This window comes from Balaenoptera musculus, chromosome 11, assembly GCF_009873245.2.
Source record: "Balaenoptera musculus isolate JJ_BM4_2016_0621 chromosome 11, mBalMus1.pri.v3, whole genome shotgun sequence".
Lineage (NCBI taxonomy): Eukaryota > Metazoa > Chordata > Mammalia > Artiodactyla > Balaenopteridae > Balaenoptera > Balaenoptera musculus.
In genome coordinates, this window is record NC_045795.1 from 102293620 (window position 1) to 102315636 (window position 22017).

Sequence of the window (22017 nt, forward strand, 5' to 3'; positions counted from 1 at the left end):
AAAGTGTAAATTCTGATGAAGATGATTTCATATAATAATTCCTCACTCTGAGAGCCCATGATTAGAGAAAAACAATTAGTGTATCCTGCCTTTTTAATAGGAATTGTAGGGCTTCCTTGGTGGCACAGTGGTTAAGAATCCGCCTGCCAATGCAGGGGCCATGAGTTTTAGCCCTGGTCCGGGAAGATCCCACATGCCGTGGAGCAACTAAGCCCGTGCATCACAACTACTGAGCCTGCACTCTAGCGCCTGACAGCCACAAATACTGAGCTCACGCACCTAGAGCCCGTGCTCCACAACGAGAAGCCACCGCAACGAGAAGCCTGCGCACCACAATGAAGAGTAGCCCCCGCTCGCCGCAACTAGAGGCAGCCCGCGCACGGCAACGAAGACCCAACGCAGCCAAAAATAAATAAATAAAATAAATAAATTTATGGGGGGAAAAAAAAAGGAAGTGTACAAGTGGAAAAAAGTTTGCCAGTTGACAAGTGGGAAAAAATTTTTAACACATGAATGCCAGTAGAAGGAATACATGATAAAAAATAAGGACCTACTGTATAGTACAGGGAACTATATTCAGTATCTTGTAATAACCTATAATGGAAAAGAATCTGAAAAAGAATAGACAGATATATATCTGTATCATTTTGCTGTACACATGAAACTAATACAACATTGTAAATCAACTACTGTAATTTAAAAAAGAGAGTAGAAGGAATACAGAAGGAATGACTGAAACAGAATTTTAAAAAATCATTTTGGGGCTTCCCTGGTGGCGCAGTGGTTAAGAATCCGCCTGCCAATGCAGGGGACACGCGTTCGAGCCCTGGTCCAGGAAGATCCCACATGTCGCGGAGCAACTAAGCCCGTGCGCCACAACTACTGAGCCTGCGCTCTAGAGCCCGTGCTCCATAACAAGAGAAGCCACCGCAATGAGAGGCCTGCGCACCGCAACAAAGACCCAATGCAGCCAAAAATAAATTAATTAATTAAAAAAAAATCATTTTGTAATCCTTAATGAAAACAAGGAAAGTCAGGTCAAGATCATCAGTGATGCTAATACTGTACAGGTGAAGGTAGGTGGAAAACTAAAGATCCACATGGCGCCAAAATATTACCTTGCGGATCACTTCGTAGTCACAAAGGTTAGGCAGGAAGAGCAGTAATACGGCAGTGACCATCATAATACAGTGATTAAACTTATCTTCACTAACAGTGGGACGATCAGACGTTACGAAGTTTCTTGTCAAAAATGTATAACCAAACGTACTCAAGCTTTCAGATCTAACTTCCAGTTCACAAGAGGTACCAGGACTAGAGGAACACATTCAAGATCAAAGGATGAGACCAGCCAAACCTGAAGTGCGGAACATTCTGTTAGGACACCTAGCTGGAGCCTGTCAAAGTTAAAGGTAACGATATAAAAGGGGGGGAGCAGAGGAGACCACATTCTTGATGAAAAGACTCAAGCATTTATGCGTGAAGTGTCATGATGTCTAATATACTTTGTATTCGTTCAACCAAATATGCAGATGAAACAAATAGATAAAATGTTAGCTGCCAAAATTTGGTAGGAGTGTGTGCGTTCATGTACTCTATGAGTCTGTTTACTTTTCATATATTTGGAATTTTTTCATAATCGAACATTTTAAAAAGAGACAGCTACCCCACAGGAGAGGGGTGGCTCCCTGACACAGTGTCACCAGGGCACCATCTCTGGTCAGATCATCCTCTGCCTAAACGGCTTCTGACCCTCGCCCCCAGGGCCTGTGAGACCCATCAGGGAAATGCCTCAAGCAGAACCTTCCAAAGAACTTTAGGTGTGCTGCACTAGGAAACACCCCTCCTCAAGCCAGAAAGGCCCTCACTACTAGATCAGATTTAAGTAATCCTTCAGGACACTGTAAAATTCCGTCCCGTTTCTGTTTCTTGTTTTTAGAGGAGTGTGTGTGGAACACTTCAGAAAGTTCAGAGAAAGTGTGGGAGAGGTCTGTAATAAAGAATAAACGACATGGTTTGCTTAGTTTACTGTGCTGGGGGGAGAAAGGCTTGAAAGGAAATGAGCGTTGGTAAACGTTCCTTCTGATTCTTGGGGAAGAGTGAACAGAAACCCTTCAAGTGTCCATCTCCCCTCCCCTGTCCCTCCCCCTTAGCCCTCTTCACCTTTCATCTTCACATGGCAAAACCTACCTGCTTCCTAGAACAAACCGACCCATCACTTTCAGCTCCCAGGTTTTCGAATTTATTAGCATAAAGTTATAGAAAGCATTCTTACTTTATTATAATGTATGTGCTAAAGTATACATAACAAAATTTACCATTTTAACCATTTTTAAGTGTATAGTCAATGGCATTAAGTACCATGAAGTTTATTTTCAACAAGAAATTTTCTTTTTTTTTTTTTTCAACAAGAAATTTTAAATCTCACCGAAGGTGACCGGCAAAACCTGGGCGTATCCGGGCGGCCAAGCACGGGGAGGGGGGGATACGGCAAGGCAAAGGCCCCGCAGCTGCCGCAGAGCAGGAACACAGTCAGGGTCTGCTCACGAGGACGACGCCACGGGTCGACAGGCATCGCCAGAAATGAAATCTTAAATGCCTGACCGCTTTTCAGTAATGCCCAAGACAGTCAGTAATTCAGATGACTATTTCAATACACTTGAGTTCTGTATACACAGACCCTGTTCCTGTAGTTTAACTAAAACTCAAATTATTTTTTAAAGCAGGATTGTTGGTTGACAGCTGTTGCTCTAGAGTAGATGTGCCCCATTTTTCCAGAAGAGGAATCTACTGTGTAGAACCGAGTCTTGAAAATCTAAATAAAGGACTGCTGGCTCAGAGGTCATGTCAATTCGGACAGATAGGCCTTGGTGCATAAGGCCTATTCAGAAGCTGGTGACCTTGGAACAGACTGATTTCTCAAGCGCCTGCACTGAGAGAAATGCTAGAGATACAAAGATGACTGAGCTGGTCTCCATGTCTCGAGCTCGGTTTAACGAGACACTTGGTAAGCAAACAGGAAGATATGTGCTAGGTCACAAGGATATAGTCAAGACTTCTTCCTAAGAGTGGGATATGAGGAGTGTACAGGACATTGACATCATATACATATATATAAAATTCGCCTCCTTTGAACTTTTAAAATAGCAAGCATATATAATTCTTGTAATCAAAAGAAACTCTCAACACAGAATAAGGGGGGGTAGGGGTGATGATGAATTTTCACATCTGCACTTCAATTTCTTTCCTCGTTGTAGGAGGACCTCCTGCCCACCTCCTAGGGCTGCCGGGCTCACCCCATAGGCAGATCGGTAAAGGCGCCTTATAAACAATAAAAGGCTTTACAGAGGTCCGCACCCTACCTGAAGTCGCTGCGGGACAGGCAGTGGGGAACGACGTGGTTCTGCCTTGCTCCCTACAACAACGGCTAGACTGGAGAAGATCTCAGAGTTACCGCTAGTCCCATCTTCTCGACCCCATGTTTCCCACAGCTCTCACTAGCTTTTCATTTCTACCTCACACTTCTCTTCTGCTTCCTGGATGAATTTCCCCACTCGGACTCAAAGGACTTACCAATCAAAAAAGCCTGTTGGCTTGGCGACTGCAATGACCTTTCTGCCAGTCAGAGTACATCTGGCCATTCTCAAATCACACTAGTTCCCTGCACTGTGAGAAGTACTCGTGAAGCAAAGGTATGGAAAAGATCAGCATAATGATGCTCTGGGGCCTGTCTCCAGGAAGAGTAACTCTATTACCGCCAGATGTACCAGTTAGGGTTCTCCAGAGAAACAGAACCATTAGGATGAAGGAACAGAGCCTAATGGTTCTGTTGACACCACATATAAGCCCATGTTTTACCAGTTACCTTTAAGTGACATTTAAAATCTGTTGTTAAAAATAAACTTCATTAAGTCAGAAAGAGATAAACAAATACTGTATGCTAACACATATATATGGAATCTTAAAAATAAAAAAGGTTCTGAAGAACCTAGGGGCAGGACAGGAATAAAGACAAAGACACAGACACAGAGAATGGACTTGAGGACACGGGGAGGGGGAAGGGTAAGCTGGGACGAAGTGAGAGAGTGGCACTGACATATACACACTACCAAATGTGAAACAGATAGCTAGTGGGAAGCAGCTGCATAGCACAGGGAGATCAGCTCGGTGCTTTGTGACCACCTAGAGGGGTGGGATAGGGAGGGTGGGAGGGAGACGCAAGAGGGAGGGGATATGGGGATACACGTATACATATAGCTGATTCCCTTTGTTATACAGCAAAAACTAACATAACACTGTAAAGCAATTATACTCCAAAAAAGATGTTAAAAAATAAAGAAAAAGAATGTATACATAAACGTATCACTGTCACTTTGCTGTACAGCAGAAATCTACACATTATAACTCAACTACAATACAATTTTTTTGTTTGTAAAAAAATAAAATAAACTTCATATATATGAGATTTATGTTTATGTAACACTATATGAGATTATATAATACATACATGAGATTTGGTACTTAGATTTAGTAAGGAAGTTCTCACATGGTTATGGAGGCCGAGATGTCCCACGATCTGCAATTTGAAGGCCTGAGAACCAGGCGAGCTGGTGGTGTCAGATCCAGTCTGAGACGGAAGACGGGAGGAAACCTGAAGGCAGAGTGAATCCTCTCCCTCAGCCTTTCTTTCCAGTCGGGCCTCCCAGGACTGGATGAGGGCAGTCTGCTTGGCTCAGTGCACACATTCAACTGTGAATCTCATCCAAAAACACGGCAAAGACACCCCCAGAATGATGCTTTAGGCAAACACCTGGGCATCCCTTGCCCGGTCAGGTTGACACACAAAATTAACCATCACACCAGGTAGATGTGAAAACCCAGCAGACTGCAGGGCTCAGGCAAAAGCCCAGCCCCTTAGGCTGAGGAGGAAGTGCTAAAGAACAGGATGTCAGAAGTTTCCAAACACTCTGCTTCCATTTCAAAGGTTACTATCCACAGGTTATTACTGAAGTATAGGTTTAAAGGGACTCAAACTGTGCTGGCAAGATTCTGGCAAAATAAAGATCCACGTGCCTCAGAAGATCACCGATGCACAGCTTGCTTCGGATACCATTTAGGAATATCACTGCCAAACACTAACTCAAGGTGGAAACACACCAGTACCACGCTAAAAAGGAAAAGGGCCGAACAGTCTGTAACTAGGTCAGGTTTGTGTGCTTTTGCACAGGTCCACGCAGCGCTGCTGAGCACACTACAAGGTGGTGACGCGTGGTCGACTTACGACAGCAGCTTTAGAATAGAGATTCTCAGTTTCCCTACTGCTGTTTACCAACCTTGATGTAACTACAAAATCACATTTCAAGGTCAGAGATCTGTCAGTTAAGATGTTGTTTGGCTTTTATTTGAGAGAAAGAACTTGTTAGAAGAGAACATACTGATCTTAATTTCTGCATGTGTTAAGAACATCACCCTGTGGTGCAACCATCACAACTACCTATTTCCAGAACTTTTTCATCAGGGCAAACAGAAACTCTATGCAGATTAAGCAATAACTCCCCATTTCCTGCTCCCCCAGCCTGTGGTAATCTCTATTCTACCTTCTGTCTCTGAATTGGCCTTATCTAAATAGCTTTTGTAAGCGGGGTCACACAGTATTTGTCCTTTCCCGACTGGCTTATCTCACTTGGCATGCTTTCCTTTCAAGGTTCGTCCACACTGCAGCCCACACCAGAACTTCATTCCTTTATAGGGTGAATAATACACCGCTGTACCTAGGTACCACACTTGGCTTATCCATTTACCACTTGGTAAGCACACGGGCACTCTCTACCTGTTGACTGTTGTGAATAGTTCTGCCGTGAACAGTAGTGCACGAGTATCTGTTTGAGATCCTGATTTCAAATTCTGCGGGTATATACACCTAAGTGCCAGGACATACAGTACTTTTGTTTAATCTTCTAAGGAACCACCACACTGCTTTCCACAACTCCAGCACCGTATTACATCCCTACCAGCAATACACGAGGGTCCCAATTTCTCTACTTCCTCACCAACACATATTTTTTGCATTTTAAAAAATAAGAGCCATCATAATCCATGTGAAGTAGTATATCGCTGTTTTGAATTTCGTAACGGCTAGTGATGCTGTGTATTTTGTGTGCGTGGATCAGCCATTTCTATATCTTCTTTGGAGAAATGTCTATTTGGGTCCTGAACCCATTTTTAATCAAACTGCTTGTCTGTTGTTGACTTGTAGGAGCTTTAAATATGTATTCTGAATATTAAGCCTCATCAGATGTATGAATTATAAACATATTCTCCCATTCTGTAGGCTGACTTTTTACTCTCCTAATGCTGTCCTTGGAAACACAAAAGTTTTTAATTGTAATAAAGTCTAATTTACCTTTTTTTTCTATTGTTGCCTGTGCGTTTGGTATCATATCCACAAAATCACTGCTGAACCCACCTCTTGAAATATCCCCGTTTTCAACTTTTTTTTTTTTTTTTTTTTGGCCACACCACGTGGCATGTGGGATCTTAGTTCCCCGACCAGGGATCAAACCCACGCCCCATGCAGTGGAAGTACGGAGTCTTAACACGACTGGACCGCCACAGAAGTCCCTCAAAGTTTTAACTCTTTAGATTTAGGTCTTTGAGATTTAAATACAAGACGTGACACCATAAAACTCCTAAAAGAGAACATAGGCAAAACATTCTCTGATGTAAATCATACCAATGTTTTCTTAGGTCGGTCTCCCAAAGCAACAGAAATAAAACCAAAAATAAACAGATGGGACCTAATCAAACTTAACAAGCTTTTGCACAGCAAAGGAAACCCTAAACAAAACGAAAAGACAACCTATGGACTGGGAGAAAATATTTGCTAACAATGCAACTGACAAGGGCTGAATTGCCAAAATATACAAACAGCTCACACAACTCAATAACAAAAAAACAACCCAATCAAAAAATGTGCAAAAGACCTAAATAGACATTTCTGCAAAGAAATACAGGTGGCCAACGGGCACATAAAAAGAGGCTCAACATCACTAATTATTAGAGAAATGCAAATCAAAATTACAATGAGGGGGATTTCCCTGGTGGTCCAGTGGCTAAGACTGCGCACTCTCAATGCAGGGGGCCTGGGTCCGATCCCCGGTCAGGGAACTAGATCCCACATGCTGCAACTAAAGGATCCTGCATGCCGCCAACTAAAGATCCCACATGCTACAACTAAAGATCTCACGTGCCACAACTAAGACCTGGTGCAGCCAAATTAAAAAATAAAATAAAATAAAATACAATGAGGTACCACCTCACACAGGTCAGAATGGCCATCATTAAAAAGTCTACAAGGGGGACTTCCCTGGTGGCACAGTGATGAAGAATCCACCTGCCAATGCAGGGGACACGGGTTTGATCCGTGGTCTGGGAAGATCCCACATGCCGCAGAGCAACTAAGCCCATGCGCCACAACTACTGAGCCTGTGCTCTAGAGCCCGCGAGCCACAACTACTGAGCCCACGCGCCACAACTCCTGAGCCCGTGTGCTGCAACTACTGAAGCCCGCGTGCTTAGAGCCTGTGCTCTGCAACAAGAGAAGCCTGCACACCTCAACAAAGACCCAATGCAGCCAAAAAAAAAAAAAAGGCTACAAGGGACCCCCTGGTGATCCAGTGGTTAAGAATCCACCTTCCAATGCAGGGGACGTAGGTTCAATCCCCGGTTGGGGAACTAAGATCCCACGTGCCATGGGGCAACTAAGCCCACATGCCACAGCTAGAGAGCCTGCATGCCACAACTACTGAGCCTGAGCACTCTGGAGCACACATGCCACAACTAAGATCCTACATGCTGCAACTAAGACCTGATGCATCCATATAATTTTTTTAAAGTGTACAAATAATAAATATTGGAGAGGGTGTGGAGAAAAGGGAACCCTCCTACACTGTTAGTGGGAATGTAAGTTGGTGCAACCATTATGGAAAACAGTATAGACGTTCCTCAGAAAACTAAAAATAGAATTACTATATGATCCAGCAATCCCACTGCTGGGCACATACCCAAACAAAACTTTAATTCAAAAAGATACATGCCCCTATATTCATCGCAGCATTATTTACAATAGCCAAGATGTGGAAACAACCTAAATGTCCACTAACAGATGAATGGATACAGAAGATGTGGGGGGGGGGTGTGTATGTGTGTATATATATATGTATGTGTATATATACACATAAATATGTGTGTACACACACACACACACACACACACACGCTCTGGAATATTACTCAGCCATAAAAAGGAATGAAATAATGCCGTTTGCAGCAACATGGATGGATAGAGATTACCATACTAAGCAAAGTAAGTCAGAAAGAGAAAGACAAATACCATATGATAACACTTACATGTGGAATCTAAAATACAACACAAATGAACATATCTATGAGACAGAAACAGACTCACACACATAGAGAACAGATGTGCGGTTGCCGGGGGGGAGGGGGGTGGGGTAGGGATGGATTGGGAGTTTGGGATTAGCAGATGCAAACTAGTATATATAGAATGGATAAACAACAAGGTCTTACTGTATAGCACAAGGAACTATATTCAATATTCTGTGACAAGCCATAATGGAAAAGAATATGAAAAAGAATATGCATAACGAAGTCACTTTGCTGTACAGCAGAAATTAACACAACATGGTAAATCAACTATACTTCAATAAAATTTTTTTAAAAAAGATTTAGGTCTGGGCTTCCCTGGTGGCACAGTGGTTAAGAATCCACCTGCCAATGCAGGGGACACAGGTTCGAGCCCTGGTCCAGGAAGATCCCACAGGCCGCGGAGCAACTAAGCCCGTGCGCCACAACTACTGAGCCTGCGCTCTAGAGCCCGTGTGCCACAACTACCGAGCCCGTGCGCCACAACTACTGAAGCCCGCGCACCTAGAGCCCGTGTTCCACAACAAGGGAAGCCACCGCAATGAGAAGCCTGCGCAGCGCAACGAAGAGTAGCCCCCACTCACCCGCAACTAGAGAAAGCCCGCGTGCAGCAACAAAGACCCAACACAGCCAAAAATAAATTAATAAAATAAATTTTAAAAAGAAAAAAAAAAAGATTGAGGTCTTTTATTGGTTTTAATTTTTTTATATGATGATAGGTCCGGGTCCAAATCCTTCCGCAGGCAGATGTTTTCTCAGCACCATTATCATTTGTTGAAGACACTGTGCTTTCACCACTGAATGGACTTGGCACCTGTGTCAAAATTCAATTCACCATGAATGTGAAGATTAATTTCTGGGCTTTCTATTCTGTTCCACTGGTTTACATGTGTATCCTTTTCTCGGTACCACACTGTTTCAATTACTATAGTTTTGTAGTAAGTTTTATTCCTTCACTTATTTTTTAAATATTTATTTATTTATTTAGCTGCGCTGGGTCTTAGTTGTGGCACGCAGGATCTCCGTTGCTGCGTGCGGGATCTTCGTTGTGGCATGCGGAGTCTTTTACTTGGGGCGTGAGGAATCTTTTAGTTGCAGCATGTGGAGTCTTTAGTTGAGGCATGCAGGGTCTTTAGTTGTGGCATGCAAACTCTTAGTTGTGGCATGTGGAACCTAGTTCCCTGACAAGGGGTCGAACCCGGGCCCCCTGCATTGGGAGCGTGGAGTATTAGCCACTGGACCACCAGGGAAGTCCCCTGTAGTAAGTTTTAAAATCAGGAAGTGAGAGACCTCCAACTTTGAGCTTTCAAAATTGTTTTGACTATTGAGAGTCCCATGATTTTCTACATGAATTTTAGGATAGGTTTTTCTATTTCTGCAAAAAACGCCACTGGGATTTTGATAAGGATTGCGTTGAATCTGTAGATGGTTTCCCAAGAATATTAACTTTTCTAATCCATGAATGTGACATGTCTTTCCACTTATTTACATCTTTAACTTCTCTCAGCAATGTTTATAGTTTTTAGTTTACAAGTCTTTCTCACCTACCAAGTTAAATTTATTCCTAGGTATTTTATTCTTTTTGATACTCCTGTACATGGAATTGTTTCCTTAATGTCCTCTTTGGATTGTTCATCTCTAGTATTTAGAAATGCAGTTGATGGGGACTTCCCTGGTGGTGCAGTGGTTAAGAATCCGCCTGCCGTGCTCGCTTTGGCAGCACATATACTAAAACTGGAACAATACAGAGAAGATTAGCATCGCCCTTGCGCAAGGATGACACGCAAATTCGCAAAGCGTTCCATATTTTTATTAATAAGGCAATTATATTAAAATATCTCACTAAAAAAAAAAAAAAAAAGAATCCGCCTGCCAATGCAGGGGACACAGGTTCGACCCCTGGTCCGGGAAGATCCCACATGCCATGGAGCAACTAAGCCCGTGCGCCACAACTACTGAGCCTGCACTCTAGAGCCCACGAGCCACAACTACTGAAGCCCGCGCGCCCAGAGCCCGTGCTCTGCAACAAGAGAAGCCACAGCAATGAGAAGCCCATGCACTGGGACGAAGAGTAGCCCCCGCTCGCCACAACTAGAGAAAGCCTGCTCACAGCAACGAAGATCCAATGCAGCCAAAAATAAATAAATTAGTTAATTATAAAAGAAAAAAGAAAGAAAGAAATACAGCTGATTTTTTTTTAATTCATTTTTATTTATTTACTTTTGGCTGTATTGGGTCTTCGTTTCTGTGCTAGGGCTTTCTCTAGTTGCGGCAAGCGGGTGCCACTCTTCACAGCGGTGTGCGGGCCTCTCACTGTCGCAGCCTCTCTTGTTGCGGAGCACAAGCTCCAGACGCGCAGGCTCAGTAGTTGTGGCTCACGGGCCTAGTTGCTCCGCGGCATGTGGGATCTTCCCAGACCAGGGCTTGAACCCATGTCGCCTGCATTAGCAGGCAGGTTCTCAACCACTGAGCCACCAGGGTAGCCCAGATTTTCTATTTTCTATTTAGTTCTGGCAGTTTGTGTGCTTCTAGGAAACTGTCAATTTCATCTAGGCTATCCAATTTGTTGGTGTGCAAATGTTCCTAAGACTCTTATAATCCTTTTTATTCATAGAATGGGTAGTAACATCCCCACTTTCATTTCTGATTTTACTAACATAAGCCTTTTAAAAATTCTCACTCAATCTAAAGGGTTTTCTGCGCTAATCTTTGTTAGCATTTATAGTTATAAATTTTCCCCATAGCACTTCTTTGCTGTGTCCCGTTTTATTTATTTTTAAAATTTTATTTATTTATTTTGGCAATGCCACAGAGCACTCGAGATCTTAGTTCCCCAACCAGGGATCGAACCCATGCCCCCTGCACGGGGAGCGCAGTGTGTTAACCACTAGATCGCCGGGGAAGTCCCATGTCCCGTTAAGTTTTAGTATGTTGTTTTTATTTTATCTGTCCCTAAAAAATTTTTTTTTCCACATCGCACGGCTTGCGGGGTATCTTTGTTCCCCAACCAGGGATTGAACCCAGGCCGTGGCAATGAAAGCACCAAGTCCTAACCACTGGACTGCCACTGAATTCCCTGTTCCTAAATATTTTTAAATTTCTCTTGTGATTTCTTCTTTGGCCCATTAGTTCTTTAAGAATGTGTTACTTAACATCTACACATCTCTGGATTTTCTAGTTTTCCTCCTGTTACTGATTTCTAAACTTCATCTCTTTGTGGTCACAAAGGTACTTCGTATGACAATCTACTTTTTAAAACCTACTGAGACTTAAATTATGGCCCAACATATATTCTATGGTGGAGAATTACCCATGTCTACTTGAGAAGACTGTGTGTTCTGTTGGCGGTGGATAGGGTCGTGCGTGTGTCTGCTGGATCGAATTGGTTTACTGTGTCATTCAAGTCCTCCACTTCCTCACTTATCTTCTGTCTGGGTCACTCAGTATTACTGTCAAACTACTTCTCCCTTCAGTTCTGTTAATTTCTGCTTCATATATTTTGAGGGCCTGTCAAACGGTGTGTAAATGTTTATCACTGTTTTATCTTCTTGCTGTACTTAATCTACTTCACCTCAGATTAGTATAGTCGCCCTCTCTTTTGGTTACTATTTGCATGGATCTTTTCCTCACCCTTTCACATTAAACATTTTCATGTCTTTGGCTCTGAAGTGAGTTTCTTGTGGACAGCAAGTAGATAGATGTTTTTCTCTCCAATCTGCCAATCTGTCTTTTGACTGGAGAGTTTAATGCATTTACAGTTAAAGGAATTACTAATAACGAAGTACTTATTTCGGTCATTTTCCTGTTTGTGTTTCATATGCCTTATGGCTTTTTTGTCCCTCATTTCCTGCATGGCTATCTTCTTTTGTCCTTAGCTGATTTTTTATAGTGAAACATTTTAATTCCCTTCTCATTTCCTTTTGCATATATCCTATGGCTCTTCTTTTTTTCTGGTTATCATGGAATTACATTTGACATCCTAGTAACAGTATAAGGCCAATTTATACCAGCTTAACTTCAAAAACATACAAGAACTGTTCCTATACAACTCTGACCCGCCTCCCTTTCACTTACTGATGTTACAAAATTACATCTTTATGTTGTGTGCCCCCCCCACAAAGGATTAACAATTGGGTTTTTAAGTAAGTTAGTCTCTTAACACCAGCTACAATAGCACCAGCTTTTGTAGGACGAGCCCCTTGCTGCAGGCAGGTCTGGTGGTAAAGAACTCTCTCAGCTTTGGTTTATCTGGGAAGGTCTTAATTCCTCCCTTATTTCTGAAGGACAGTTTTGCCAGATATAGGATTCTTGGTTGACAGCTTTCCCCTTCAATACTTTGAATACATCAAACCATGCCATCTGGCCTCCAAGGTTTCTGATGTGAAGTCTACCAATAATCTTTATTTGATCTTTAGCTCATTTTTTCTTTTTTCTCATTTTTTTCCTGGAAATAAAAAATTTTTATTTAGTATCATTAGCATAGTTAGTCTTGTTAATATAATTAGTATTGTTACTGTAGTTGGTTAGCACAGTAGTATGCAGGCAGCTCAGATACTGCAGGTTTGGTGCCAGACCACTGCAATAAAGTGAATACCGCCTTAAATCAAGTCTTTATATGCACACAAACTTTTAGGCATTTTATAGGCACACAAACTTTTGGGTGCATATAAAAGTTATGTTTACACTATACTGTAGTCTGTTAAGTGTGCAATAGTTTTATGTCTAAGAAATGTACATGGCCTTAATTTCAAATACTTAATTACTAAAACTACCAAACATCCTCTGAGCCTTCAGGGAGTTGTAATCTTTTTGCAACAGCAACATCAAAGATCACTGATCAAAATTCACTATAACATAATAATAATGAAAAAGTCTGACGTATTTTGAGAATTATCAAAATGTGACAAAGAGACCTGAACTGAGCAAATGCTGTTGGAGAAATGGCACTAACAGACTTGCTCGACGCAGGGTTGCCACAAACCTTCAATTTGTAAAAAATGCATATTTGCTGAGCTATTTGTAATGAGGTGGATGGACCTAGAGTCTGTCATACAGAGTGAAGTTAAGTCAGAAAGAGAAAAACGAATACTATATACTAACGCACATATATGGAATCTAAAAAAAATCGGTACTGATGAACCTAGTGGCAGGGCAGGAATAAAGACGCAGACATAGAGAACGGATGGACTTGCGGACACGGTGGGGAAGGGGGAAGCTGGGACGAAGTGAGAGAGTAGCACCGACATATACACACTACCAAATGTAAAATGGATGGCTAGCGGGAAGCAGCCGCATAGCACAGGGACGTCAGCCCGGTGCTCTGTGACCACCTAGAGGGGTGGGATGGGGAGGGTGGGAGGGAGGCTCAAGAGGGAAAGGATATGGGGATACACCTATACATATAGCTGATTCACTTTGTTATACAGCAGAAACTAACACAACATTGTAAAGCAATTATACTCCAATAAAGATATTAAAAAATGCATATTTGCTAAGCGCAATAAAGCAAACTGCAATAAAACGAGGTAGTTAGCAATGTTAGCATAATTAGCATTGTTGGTTAATATTGTCAGTTAGTGTACTTAGCAGGTGACCATGGTGCAGGGCCTCACTGAAGCCTCCCTGCTGACAAGGAGGCTCGTGTGGACTATTCAAAGCTCCTCAAAACCACTGGCCAAGGTAACTTCACTAAGGTGATGCTGGCCCAGCTGGCCATCAAGGTCTTTAAAAAAAAAAATCAACAGAGCTCCTCCAGCCTCCAGGCACTTTTCCATTAAGTCCACAGCATGAAGATGTTTTTTAAAATTATTTTATTTCTTAAAGTACACTTGATTTACAATGTTGTGTTAATTTCTGCTGCACAGTAAAATGATTCAGTTATACATATATACCTTCTTTTTTATATTCTTTTCCATTATGGTTTATCACACTATATTGAATATAGTTCCCTGTGCTATACAGAACTTTGTTATTTATATATTTTTACATATAGTAGTTGTACAATGTATGTTAATCCCAAAGTCCTCATTTACCCTTCCCCCACTCCCTTTCCCCTTTGGTAACCATAAGTTTGTTTTCTATGTCTGTGAGTCTCTTTCTGTTTCATAGTTCCATTTGTGTCATATTTTAGATTCCACATATAAGTGATATCACATGGTACTTTTCTGTCTCTTTCTGACTTCACTTAGTATGATAATCTCTAGTTCCATCCATGTTGCTGCAAAGGGCATTATTTCATTCTTTTTTATAGCTGAGTAGTATTCCACTGTATGTATGTACCACATCTTCTTTACCCATTCATCTGTCGATGGACATTTAGGTTGCTTCCATGTCCTGGTTATTGTAAATAGTGCTGCTATGAACACTGGGGTGTACGTATCTTTTTGAATTAGAGTTTTGTCTGGATATATGCCCAGGAGTGGGATTGCTGGATCATATGGTAATTCTATTTTTAGTTTTTTGAGGAACCTCCATACTGTTTTCCATAGTGGCTGCATCAACTTACATTCCCACAACAGTGTAGGAGGGTTCCCTTTTCTCCACACCCTCTCCAAAATTCGTTATTTGTAAGCTTTTTTTTTTAATAGATTAATTTTTTAAATTAATTTATTTATTTATTTTTGCTGTGTTGGGTCTTCGTTTCTGTGCGAGGTCTTTCTCTAGTTGCGGTGAGCGGGGGCCACTCTTCATCGCGGTGCGTGGGCCTCTCACTGTCGCGGCCTCTCCTGTTGCGGAGCACAGGCTCCAGACGCGCAGGCTCAGTAGTTATGGCTCACGGGCCTAGCTGCTCCGCGGCATGTGGGATCTTCCCGGACCGGGGCTCGAACCCGTGTCCCCTGCATTGGCAGGCAGATTCTCAACCACTGCGCCACCAGGGAAGCCCTGTGAACTTTTTGATGATGGCTAATCTGACTGGTATAAGGAGTTCTGATTTGCATTTCTCTAATAATTAGCGATGAGCATCTTTTCACGTGCCTATTGGCCATCTCTATGTCTTCTTTGGAGAAGTGTCTATTTAGGTCTTTTGCCCATATTTTGATTGGGTTGTTTTTTTGTTATTGAGTTGTGTGAGCTATTTATTCATTTTGGAAATTAAGCCATTGTCAGTCACACTGTTCGCAAGTATTTTGTCCCAGTCCATAACTGTCTTTTCACCTTGTTTATGGTTTCCTTTGCTGTGCAAAAGCTTGTAAGTTTGATTAGGTCCCGTTTGTTTATTTTTGTTTTTATTTCTATTACCTTGAAAAAATGACCTAAGAAAACACCAGTATGCTTTATGTCAGAGAACCCAGCCTGTGTTCATTACAAGCAAGAGGTTCGTTATAGGATAACAAGCACCATGAACCAACCTGTGTGGAGAGTCAGAGAAGTGATAGGGGGTGTGCCCCTCCCAAAGAGGCTTGGGGTCACTTCCTGTATAGTCGAGTTCCCTGACTATAATACGGAAGTTGTATTCCACTGTGATTTCTCCTTTTATAACAGTGGCATGGAGCAGTCCCCTTTAAGAGGCTTGACCAAAGGCATGGGCTGTTCAGCAGCTTGAGATTCTAGGGAGCTCCGCATGAGCCAGACATCCTGGGGGGTCCACAGGGAGGAGTCTTGATAACACACAGCAGCCCAGAGGGGTGGAGGGGATGATGGAAAGGTGCCTTTTAAAAAGCAAGTTCCAGATTCCCAGGAACCTGGTATTTCCATTTTAGGTGGTGAATTTGTGTGTCAGATGTCCGTCTGGGAGCTCCCGCGTGGGCTCCCGGGAAGCCCGGAGAAACGCTGCGCAGCCACCAGCGCTGTGTGTACAGCCTTTCAACGCTCGGTGACCCTGCCCATGAGTCTTGCTCTGACCCATCAAGAGGGCTCCTCCTTCGTGCCACACCCTGAGAGCGCAGCGGGGAAGCAAGAGGAGGACTGGGACGGGCTGGGGATTTGCTGCACCTCTTAATCCCCCCAGTTTTGGCTTTTTTACGCTAAGCAGCCCAATGTGCGGTCAACCAGTGTTGCGCTCCTTGAAATCCATCGCCAGCTTCCAGTCCCCTCCCCAGCGAGTCCCAGTTTCCTTACTGGGCTTGTCAGGACCTGTGTGACTGGCCCCCTGCAGACCTGCAAGGTCACCGCCCACGCCTTGCACTTTACTCACTGAACTGCTCAGTTTCCCACTGACACTTTGCATGTGCAGTTTTCTCCCTGGGGTGCCCACAACCCAGGCCAAGCACCACTGGGCTCCCCAAGAGGAATCAGACACAGACCCTGCCTGAAGAGCTCCCAGTCAGCTGGGAGACGAGACAGGGGCCCAACTACAGTGCAGCCACCTGTTCACAGGGACCAAGGAGACACGGAGCACAGCCCATGCTCACCTGCGGTGGGAGGGATCAGGGCAGCTTCGTGAGGAGGTGAAGTCCAGCTGGACCCCGAGGCGTGGGTCTGAGCGCAGGAAACGGAGAGCAGGCATCCGGGCGGCGGGAAGCCGGGGGTGTCAGGCACACGCAGGACAGAAATGGGGAGCGAGGCTGGGAGGGCAGGGGCTGGACCGCCCCACCCGGCGCACCGTGCTCAGCGCTCCAGCTCAGGGCCTGGAAGCGGGCGCGCTGCAATGATGGAGCGCTCAGCTCTCCTCTCCCTTGAGCCTCGGGCCCGGGCTGGGGCGTGGCTGCATCTTACTTCCCTCATTAGTCCAAGCTAGAACAGGAGAGTTTAATCCATTTACACTCAGGCTGCGTTCCTTTCTCATTTTTATTTTTTTTTTTTTTTTTTTTTCTGTTCCTCAGGGCTGAATAACTTCAGTTGTCCTTAACGTTCCGCTTGCTGGTTCATTCTTCTGCTCACACCACTCTTAAACCCTTCTAATAAGTTTCTCCTTTCAGTTACTACACTTTTCTGTTCCAGAATTGTTTGGTTCCTTTTTATAATTACTCTTTCTTGATACCCTCCTTTTCTTCAGACACTGTATTCCCAATTTCCTTTACTTCTTTGCCCATGGTTTCCTTTGGCTCCTTGAGCATATTTAAGACAGTTGATTTAATATCTGACTAGTAATCCCAACATCTGTGCCTCCTCTGGGATGGTTTCTGTCAAATTCTTTTTTTTTTTTTCCTGTGAATGGGCCACACGTTCCTGTTTCTTTGTATGTTCCGTAATTTTTTTTGTTAAGAAATGGACACTCTTGAGTATTTTATAGTGCGGAATTCTGGAAATCTGATTCTCCTACTCTCCAAGGATTGCTGACTGTTGCCTGTTCAGGGCTAGAACTGTCCACTTGTGAGCCCACCACTCACGTAGGAAAGACCAGCAGACTATCCCCTCAGGAAGGCTTCATCCAATCAGGTCCTAGAGTTCCAAAACAGCTGATTCCAACCACTCTTTCCAGCTCAACGGCTGACCTGGTAGAGGAACCGGCCACTAAAGCTTCCTACTCTGTCATTTTGTGTGACATCACTGTAGTCTACAGTCTTTTAATTTAAATATCAGTGACTCAGTCCAATTTTTAGACCTTGACCAAACTCATTCAAGCCCTTGAATCACTGCTAATTCTCTCAGCAGAAAATGCCAAGTACATGCATATTCTCCAAATATAAGGTACGATTTGTTTTCTAGTTTTGGTGAAGGATCAGGATGAGTCACTCTTCCTTGAATGTAACTCCTTCCTTAAACCTCTTGTGACCACAGAAGACGACCACAGTAAGAGAGACAGTGTGTGGCAGCAGGCAAAGTTCATCTCATCTCACAGCACAGACCTCAGCATCAACCTAGTTGCTCCAGGGTTTAAGTACCGTTCGAAGCACTAGGGTGGAACGTAGTTATTAAGAGGTGGCTGACAGGAGCATGACAAAGAATCTACTTCTACAGTCTTTATTCCGGGGACAACTTCCCAGTGCCTGCGGCTGCAGCTGAAGTTAATACTGCCAACTCCGTGCCCTAACCCTAACCACATTAGGAGCCTGGACATTTGCTAGAATATTTACCTTCTTTTATCTTAAAAAAAATATTTTCTGGAAACATACATAAGAAAAAATACAAAGAATGCTCTGTGCAGGAGAAGTACTTAGCTCTCACTCCAGAAACCTTCTCTAAAACATGCCTTTGGGCTCCCTGGTGGCACAGTGGTTAGAATCCACCTGCCAATGCAGGGGACACAGGTTCAAGCCCTGGTCCGGAAGATCCCACATGCCGCGGAGCAACTAAGCCCGTGGGCCACAACTACTGAAGCCCGCGCACCTAGAGTCTGCGAGCCATAACTACTGAGCCCCGCGCGCCACAACTACTGAAGCCCGCGCACCTAGAGTCTGCGAGCCATAACTACTGAGCCCGCGCGCCACAACTACTGAAGCCCACACACATGGAGCCCGTGCTCCCCAACAAGAGAAGCCACCGCAATGAGCAGCCCACGCACCACAACGAAGACCCAAAACAGCCAAAAATAAATAAATAAAATAAATAAATTTTTAAAAATAAAAAATAAAACACGCCATTTTTGTTTGAGGCAATTAATTTGTACCAGTGGGTAAGCCAGGGGATACGATGTGAAAAACCGATGTGCTAACAGCCAGCAATTCCCACCAAACAAGTTCCTCCAACAATAACAGGAAAACTGCACCAAGAGCTGGCCCTCAGGGGCCCTGAGCGCGACGTCATCACCAACGAGCAGCAAGGGGAAGCTGGGAACCTCTCCGTGTCACTGGAAGCTGATACAGACCAGGGCAGCGCAGCACGCAGCACTGCCTGGGCACCTTTGGTCCCTCCTTTCTTCGGGAGCACTTCGCCCTGCTCCCTTCCGTCACCAACTCCACTGCGCTTGCCCCGCCCAGCCCCCAGCTACCCAACACCTGCCCAACAAGCTCTCCCGCTTTCACAGCCACAGCCATCGTCCTGGGCTGGGCTCCGGCGCTTCACGCCCCAGCTATTTCAGCTGCAAATCCTTTCACCCAGAATGATCTCCTCGGCGTTTTCTTGTCCTTTCCCTTTCGACATGTAAGTGTGGATAGGCTGCCATGACTGTGGCAAAATGTGATTAATGTGAAAACAAGAGTACCACAAACCTGCTTTCAGTCCCATCACGTACTTGCTACCTGGGCTCTCGAATAACACAGCTGAAAAGCGCGAAGCCCGCCGCCCCTGAAGTCACGTGCGCAGCGCTGCACTCCAGGCCCGCTCTCAGTCCCGATCCTCCCCCCTCGTTTTCAAGGCCTACCACCATCTCAGTCAATCAGGCCCGGAATCTCACAGCCTGCTTCCAGGTTCTGTCACGTCAACATGTTTGGAAGGTCACAGGTCCACTTCTCTCCTCCCCTCCATGCACTTCTCTCAGCCAAAAAATGACCCAAGTAGGGAAAATACTCTGCCCCTACTTCAAAATACATATTCAGAATACATTAAATACATACCAGGCAGACTTACATGTATTATTAACAGACCTTCTAAAATGCAGTTAGATTTTCTTAAAAAAGGGGTAGAGAACAAATTATGCTTCCATTGTGTTTATTAGCTTGAAGCCTACGAAATGTCAGCTTGGAAAGTCAAAACCAAGCAATTAAAGGGCTCATGGTCATCTCTAAGTAGGAGGGATTGAGAGGACACACAGACTTGTTTTCCAGGTTTCCTTTTGGACTGATCAAGTACATCATCGCCTGTTCACCTGTCCGGAAGCCTCCTATCAAATCGTTCTTCATATGACATCATCCCCTTTGTAGGTAGCTCTTCAAGTGTCACACAGCCAACAGGAGGCCCCCCCCCCAGGACAGGAGCCGCCTCCCCCTTGGGCACTTCCCTAGCGTGGCACCGGCCGGGCGCAGCCTTTGCAAGCTCAGGCATCTACAGACCGCACTTCCACCCCCGCACCACGGGGACAGGAAGCCAAAAACCAACTTAGTTCTCAGATTCAGACACGCAGGGTTTGACTCTGGCCTGTGAACAGCTACGGGTGAAGTTACTGGTTAACTGTGTGCCCAGAGAGGGGGTACCTGGCAGGACCGGCCCACACGAGCTCCTCCTCTCCCGCCCCGACCTGCCCCCACCCCCAGGGCTCTTGATGACGCAGCCTGGCCTCTCCACTGGGCTAACAGGGGTCCTGGGCACCAGGCTTCACCCCCCTCCCCTTGCAGACCGTGGGTACCTGCAACACAGGAGACACGGACAGGACTTCATATCACAATGATGAGCTACACCTTTAGAAGATAACAAGCAAGAGAAAAAAGAAAGAACTGGTTGACCCAGTGTATTTTTTCTGTCAAAAAGGTAATTGTTCTTCCCAATTCAGACAGCTAACATTTCCTCAAAAGCCCTGAAAACAAAGACTGGCCCAATGGTCTACTCTTTATCTGTGAAAATTAGTAAAAAGAAACATTTTAATGCATGCCAAGCCTGGCACATTCTTATGGAATCTGCTATGAACAACCCTCCACTAAGAAAGAGAGAAAAATCTAACTTGTCAAAGTTAGACAAGAACAGTTAACAATAAAAACCCATCCAGGGGACTGCCGGTTCAGTGGTTACAACTCCACACGTCCACTGCAGGGGGCACGGGTACTAACCCTGGTTGGGGAACTAAGATCCAGCACACCACGCAGTATGGCATGGCCAAAAAATAAAATTTAACAAAAAAATCCATCCAGAGTGCCGATTATGAAGTAACTGTGTATGCTCAAATACTGCAAGAAAAGACCAGAGATGGCAAAACATGAAATGCTTAAAAGCATCATGAACACAGTTTAAAACCCAATACTTGCTTTCCAACCCATTACACAAGGCAACAGGGATACACACAAGGATGAAAAGATACGCACATTGCCCAAGGCTCTCCGGGGCTCAGTAACGAGGTTTTCTACTGTTTGTACAACTCCTGCTGTACGGGAGCTTGTGGCGCGGTAGGTGCTCCATAAAACCTGCTGACTGAATGAGCAAGTATATGGTGTTTGTCCCAGACACATGGCAGGTGGGTTGGAGGTAGCTCCTTCCCCCTACCAGGGCATCTTAGGAAAAGGCTTCCTCTCAGTTTCCTGATAAATCAATCTGCCAGACAAACTGATCAAGAAAACAGGACAAGCGTAGGAGGAGCACCAATTTAATCAGAAGCAAACAGGTCTTTGAGCACAGCTTCAACAGAGTTCTATGAAAGATGGAAAGCTGCCTAATTTATGAAAACGTATCATGAAGCAGAGAAGCAAGCAAGACAGCGGCACTGTCCCAGAAACAAAGAATGGAACAGAAGCATTCACAAAAGACACATGTAGGTGGGAAATCTGTGTGATAAAAAAAAATTTCTAGTCAGTGAGGAAAGGATGACAATACAACGAAATACTGGGGCAACTACGCGTTTGGGAAAAAAGAGTCTGACGTCACGTCATACAGAAGAATTCCAAACGTGCTACGTACTAGGAAAAAAATAACCATTGTTTCTATTGTCCTAGGAAAGGAGAAGGCCTAAGTGTAACATGAAACCCAGGAAACAAAACAAATTGACAGATATGACTACAGAAAAGTTTCTATACTACAAAAACACAGCATCAACCAAACCAAGCCAAAAGAAAACAAGCCAGGAACACTGCCACATGAAAAAGAGTTGACATTCTTCCTATATAAAAAA

The 22017-nt window shown here is 44.1% G+C and overlaps 1 protein-coding gene and 1 non-coding gene across 3 annotated transcripts in view; one reads left to right on the top strand and one right to left on the bottom strand.

The window, feature by feature from the left end:
* Window positions 1–22017, bottom strand: part of RAB7A (RAB7A, member RAS oncogene family) — a 70746-nt gene that overhangs the window by 36404 nt on the left and 12325 nt on the right. Inside the window, exon 1 of one of the 2 annotated variants that reach the window (XM_036868548.1) lies at window positions 4547–4831. The exons of the other annotated variant lie outside the window; for it this stretch is intronic. The gene's annotated coding sequence lies outside the window, so the exon portion shown is untranslated. Of the gene's footprint in view, window positions 1–4546; window positions 4832–22017 lie in introns of those variants that run through there. 2 annotated transcript variants of the gene reach the window in all.
* Window positions 10149–10255, top strand: LOC118904628. The gene has a single exon (XR_005022076.1). It is a non-coding gene; the product is annotated as a U6 spliceosomal RNA (small nuclear RNA).